This window comes from Thamnophis elegans, chromosome 1 (assembly GCF_009769535.1).
Source record: "Thamnophis elegans isolate rThaEle1 chromosome 1, rThaEle1.pri, whole genome shotgun sequence".
In the NCBI taxonomy this organism is placed as follows: domain Eukaryota; kingdom Metazoa; phylum Chordata; class Lepidosauria; order Squamata; family Colubridae; genus Thamnophis; species Thamnophis elegans.
This window is the reverse complement of record NC_045541.1, coordinates 68159621-68166469: the sequence shown is the minus strand read 5'-3', so window position 1 is coordinate 68166469 and position 6849 is coordinate 68159621.

Below are 6849 nucleotides of genomic sequence, written 5' to 3'. Positions count from 1 at the left end.
TATAGTAAATCTGGCTATAACAAATTGAGTTCATTTCTTGTTTTGTACCATTTATATTTCCTGAGATTTCCCCCCCCCCCAAATTAACTCTTCAGAAATTACCGTACACAAAGCAGGATGAAGAAATCCTTTACCTTCAAATTCCCATCAGCCCACCTAGCTTGGCCAACAGAGCGGGGCTGGGGAATAGTATTCCTCTGAATTTGATGGGTGCCTAGTTGCCCATTCTGATATAAAATGTGTTCAGATATAAAGTTCAGTTTAGATAAGCTCTTCCCAGTCTGGTACCTTCTAGATGCATCAATATCAGCCAGAATGACTACAAATGCCTTTGAATGATAATGTCAAGCCTGAATATGATTGGGGTGTGTGGGATTGTTTGTATCTTTGGGTACTCTAACATGAATTCAGTTTGACACAGTTTGGAGCTGAAGGGGGGAGAGCCAAGGAGGATAGAGCCTTCAGCCAAAACAACATAGTTAGCCCATGAGTCAAGCACATTCCAATGGCTGGCCAGCCAGAGGAGGAGGAGAGACGTCGCCAAGCAACCAGCTCTCATCTTGGCTGGACAATGTGACAATTTGTTTTGGAAAATGAAGAAACTATTACTTATATCGGGGTGGAAAGTACTGGCTTTCCACCAGTAGTGCCAAGATGATGTATCTAAATAAATTTGTTCTTTGAGGAAATGCAATGCCTGAGTTTGATTTGTAATGGGTGCATTACTTGGCACCTGAACCAAGATCCTCCAAATCCGTGGAAAGCGGAGCCTTCTCTGTGGGCAGGCCGGCCATCACCCCAGATGAGCTCCAACATGCATGCACACATGCCTCCCACCGGACAGCTGATTTTTGGGTCTCGGCCACGCATACGTGGGGGCAGGGCACATGCGGGAGATGCATGCACATGCATGGGGGTCACACGCATGTGCAGGGTCACACACATATGCGGGGGTGGTGGTGTATGCATGTGCAGGAATCGGGGCAGAGGTGGTATTCAGCTAGTTCTGACAGGTTCTGGTGAACTGGTAGTGGAAATTTTGAGTGGTTCAGAGAACTGGTAAATAGGCTGGCCTCACCCTTGCTGCCTCCCTGCTTCCCTGCCGATCTTCTTTTGTTGCTCTGAACAGGAGAACGGAGCTGGAAAGCAGTTTAAAGGGGTGGGGAGAGAATGGGGATTTTGCAGTAACCTTCCCTCAGGAGTGCAGAGGGATTTTGCAGTATCCTTCCTCTGCCATGCCCACAAAGCCATCCCACGCCACAAAGCCACATCCACAGAACTGGTAGTAAATTTTTTTGAATCCCACCACTGGGTCGGAGGAGTTCTCACACGCAGGGGCAGGGGGGTTGCTCATGGGGTGCGGTGCACCACCCTGCACCCCATTTTTGGTTCCAGAAGGCTTCAGGAAGGCCTGCTAGGCCCATATGCATACACCGCGGGCGTGGCGTGCAGGAGTTGTCATGAGCACATTGCATTATGCACATGCTGTCGTGTGCGTGCACATGCTTTCAGCACACGGCAACAAAAAGGTAAGCCATCACTGCTCTAAACCCTTCATGAAGGAAGGTATTAAATTGGTAAAGGCTAATTTTCAATAGTTCTGATGTGTTGGTTTCAATTACTTTATCTGATCTGTAGCCACATGGACAAAGGGTTTTCACCAGCAAGAAATAGAGATATACTTCTTCTCATCATTGTCCTCTTGAAACTGTCAGATGGCAGCATGTTGCAGACAACTGAGAAATACTATAGTGTCTTCTCAAGCTGGATGGCCTTTGCTATGTCTTCCAGTAATGGATCCCCCAAATTAATTGTTCAAGAAAAATTTTTCTCTACTCCTTTGGCCAGTTTTAAATCTCTTTCCAGTCAGATGGATGATGCCTCATCCTAGAGTTTTGTACTGCAGTAAAGGCAATTTGAGTCATTTGATAATTTTGGCTTTCCTCTTCAGCACTATTATATAGTATTTCCTCTTCCAGCTCTATTATATATTATTTTTCAAGGATAGCAACTAAAAGTAGACACACTGTTCCAGATGCAGATTTGTTTAAGGGCAATATGGTCTTAGCATTTATTTTCTGTCCCTTTCCCACCAATCCTTAGTCTTTTCCCGAACTGCCATACTGAGTCAATATCTTTTTTGAGCTAATATTATGTCCTCAAGATCTTCTTGTTAGTAATAGACAGCTCAGACCCCATGGAAGTATATTTGAAAAGTGAGGGTATTACCCCAATATGTGTAATTTTATTTTTATCTCAATTGTATCTCATTCATCATTTTGTTGATCACTCCATTTAAAGATTTTTTTTGCAGTTCTTCATAATCACCTTTAGTTTTTTTACCACCTTGGATAGTTTAATATTCTTTCCAAACCTACCAGTAAACTATATAACCCTTATCAAATTTCCTGTCAGGCCTGTTTAAAAGCCGAGGCGATCATATACGCTCATACATCAAATTGTGTGGACTCTGAATTTTCTACTTCTTTAAATCTCAGCCCCCTGCATATAGCACAGTGTGCGATTGAAAATCTTAAATCAGTAATGCTGGGCTTGCATTCCTGAAAATTCACCTTCAGATTTTGAACAGTTTATTCATATTTTGGTGAGCTGGAATTCACAAAGTCTGAAGAGTGTCACTTTCAATCTGAGTAAAAAAAAAACAGTTTAAAGAAACAGAGAGGTGTCATCTTTTGGGGGAAGAAAAGGCAGAAAAACAAAGGAGAATTGCTATCCTGAAGCTTCTTTGGTTACATTATTTATAAGCAATATCAGGGAAAGGTTTGGACCTCTCTCCACTCTGACTCATATTAAAGTTCAAAATAGAACAGACTCTAATGCTACTTTTTAAACCAAAGCATTTTGTTGGCAACTGCATTAGGTGGAAAATTTCTTCATTTCCCCTCCTCAAAGAAAGATAAATTCTCTAACAATTTCTCAAGGGTGTAGGACTCCTCCTCCACAGTAACAGGAGTGAAAAGTAGGACTATTAAAAACAAAGACGCAAACAAACAATAGGAGTTGATTTATAAAGTCTTCCTTTGGGAAAAGATGGAAAGCCAAGGAGAATGCAGATCAGATGAGAGAGCCCACTGTACAGTCAAAAAAAGCCACGTCTTCTTCGCCCTTGCCTACATCTGATTAAATAAATGGAGGGATGCTACATTCCATTCTTGAGAATGTTTTCAAAATCCCTCATCACCCTCTCATCAAATTAAATGAGAACTGGTAAAGAAAAAATGAAGGAGAATTTTGCTATCCATAACTACTTTAAGCAAAAGACATACTTCCTCTTCTTTGCTCTTTGAAAAGTGTTAGATTGGGTAAAGGAGGCACAAAAGGCTTCAGTAAACAACAGCTCTTTATTGCAAGTCAAGTAAACATCCGGCTGCGGAATGGTCGAGCAGCATCCCCTTTTAAAGGGATCTGTCAGACCTCTTAGCCAATGAGATTCAACCTCTGTTCCCACTGGAACAGAGGACCTTGGTGGAAACTTCTGTCAGTCTGTCAGCGGGCAGTGGGGGAGGGGAATATCTAACCAAAAGTGAAACCTGAGTGGCAGGTCATGAGCCCTTGCTGAAGGTTTAACACAATAACAGAGTTGGAAGGGATCTTGGAGGCCTTCTAGTCCAACCCTCTGCTCAAGCAGGAAACCCTATATGATTTCAGACAAATGGTTGTCCAACCTCTTCTTAATAACCTCCAATGATGGAACACTCACAATTTCTGAAAGCAGGCTGCTCTTCAGAAGTGTTAAGTGTTCTCACTGTTAGGAAGTTTCTCCTTATTTCTAGATTGGTTCCCTCCATGATTGAGTGTGTGTGTGTGTGTGTCTGTGTGTCTGTGTATCTGTTGAATCATGGTTTATTATAAACCAGAATGGGTGAGTTAAATATACAGTACTGAGTTGTAATTTGTGGTTTAAAACTAAAGAGGTTTCTGCCAGATCATTTTTGGCTACCATTTTGTAATTGTGTGGATTTCTGTAGGTTAGGTCTGATAGCCCCAGTCGAGATTCCATTGCAATCCGCCATTTGCAGGAGGGCTCTAGAAAGTTTCTAAACCGTTTCTGCAGCTGAACCTCATGGCAGCACTTTTGTCTGCTGCTCCAACATACCTATAGCTAGATGGCTGCAGAAATCCAAATAATGAGTAGAGGGCAACAAGTTAGCTGGGTTTTGTGAATTCAGACTTCGGCACTATGGACCAGGAACATAATTTATTTGCAAAGGATGCGGGAATTTTTGGCTGGATTTAGAAACAACAGGGCTTTGTTTTGTTGCAGGGCAATTCTATGCCTTGCAACAAAGTATGGAAAGGGGATTGTGGTAGAATGTTGTAAACTGGCCTTTTCCAAATACTGTATTTTTTGGACTGTAAGACACACTGGAGTATAAGAAGCACCATGATTTTGAAGAGGTAAATTAAAAAAAAAAGGTTTGTGCATTCTGCAGGCTTCCCAAACCCTCTGCATGCCTTGGTTTTTGCAAAAAAAAAAAAAAAAAAAAAAAGGGGGGGGGCTGCAGAGCTTTGGGAGGCTTGTAGAGTGCTCCTGGGGGGGTGCAAAAACAAACAAAAATGACCCATTTTTTGCTCGTTTTTGCCCTCTCCAGCGCCCAAGAGCACTTTGCAAGCCTCCCAAACCCTCTGCACGTCCAGTTTTGCAAAAGAGGTGGGGTTTGGTAGGCCAAAAATACTGTATTCAGTGTATAAGACACAGCCAGATTTTCACCCTCTTTTTTGGGGGGGGAAAGGTACATCTTATACTCTGAAAAATATGGTAGGTAACCCTCTTTCCACCAAAGAAGGAAGGAGGATCCCAAAACTTAACACTCCCTCCCAATGTATTGGCTGAAGATGATGAGAGTTGTGGTCTGCCACACATTGAGTATGCCTAGTTGAGAAAGCCTTCTTTAACTGGCTCCTGATCTTAGTCGGGTGTAAGTTCATTTTCTCATCATCTTAGCCCCAATTGCAAGATGATAATCTGTGTTTGCATAGCATATGAGAACAGTGTGATATCATGACACATATGTCTGTTTCACATTCTACTTTGCCATTTTGGTTTGTAAAACATTTTTTTTTAGTTCAATGCGAATTTAGACAATGAATGATGTGCAGCCCAGTGGTGGGTTTCCAATTTTTTTTACTACCGGTTTACTCATGCATGCATGTGCATGCGCAATGCTTCTACACATGTGCAGAAGCGTCTGGGCAGGTGGGCGGAGCCTCTCACTGCAGCTACTACCGGTTCGCCTGATCCAGACTGAATCAGGAGCAACCCACCTCTGGTACAGCCACAGATTACATACAATCTCAAAAGTCCTTCAAAAAATTGTTGGCAGGTTATTTTAATGTGACAGAGGGAGGAAACTACTAAATTCATGGAATGACTTACATTTATATATTTAATATGATTTAATTTATAATTCATTTACATTTAATCCAATTTTCTTGTTATCCTAGCCTTCCTATTTACCGGAGTAAACTACTTGAAGTGCAGCTCTCTGCTAGATAAAGTTTGCATCCAAATTGAGCTTAATTTGCTTGTTAGATTTATATCCTACATTTCCGAGTACATTTCATAGTACTGCCTTCATCCCATTTCCCCAACAACCTGGAGCCAGAAAGATTGGCTAGCCCAAAGTTACCTAGTGAGCTTCCAGGCCTGAAGGCAGAATAGAAAACAGAATATACAATACAGAATAACAGACTTGGAAGGGGCCTTGGAGATCTTCTAATCCAACCCCCTGTCCATGCAAGAGACCCTCTACTATAATCTGATTCTCTCCACTTCCACTGACCATCACCTTGAACCACACTTGTGTTTATGATCATTGATTTCACTTTGGTCTTTCTTGCTATGAAAACTGAAACCTCTGTCAGTGCTCCTGTTTGCAATTTAGAAGGTTTCACCAAAGCTTGAGCTGTCAAATATTTAGGGTAAATATATCCAGGCTGGAAAAATCTGGAATGGCCAGAGGTTTCTTTATATTTTTATTGCTATCTAGTGGTGAACTGAATTTTTGCAGTGGTAGGTTTAGCAAATGTTATTTCGGCTTTGTATTGTCAAATTCCTATGATATTGTTACTGCGAATGTTGAAAGGCCAAGATCTCTAGATCTGGTCTCTTATTTCTCCAGAGCGAGATGGACTGTTTACCATGACAGTATCATTGATGATCATTTAGAGATGCCGAGCTTTCATCATTCCTTGATTTATTAGAGAATGTGTATCCTGATAAAGGCTCCAAAATGTTTACATGAATGAAGTACACTAAACATTTATAATGCCATTATACTCCTATACTTTTATTAATTCAGATCCTTATCATCTGATTAACATAACTTCTAATCAGAGTCCAATTCTATCCACGAAAATAAATGATGAAAAGAGATGGTCAAATCTCACTACTAGTGTCTAAATTCTTTGTCTGCATAGGACCATTTTTAAGAGGTTTGTAGGAGCCAGGGTAGGCACCCAATAGACCTGAAGAGCTAACTATTCTATTATATTTGGGCCACCAATGAGAACATCTTCCTCTAGTCCCCCCATTCCCTCAACCATTTGAAATAAATATTTAGGGCAGCCAGTTCCAGTTGAGGACAGTTCTGAAAGCAAGCAGGAGACAAGACATGTAGGACTTTATAGATTTAAGAGGAACCTTTTGTCCACCAATACTGTACAGTACTTGCACTAGCAATAGCAATAGCACTTAGACTTATAAAGCACTTCACAGTGCTTTACAGCCCTCTCTAAACAGTTTACAGACTCGGTATATTATCCACAACAATCTGGGTCCTCATTTTGCCCACCTCGGAAGGATGGCAGGCTGAGTCAACCTTGAGC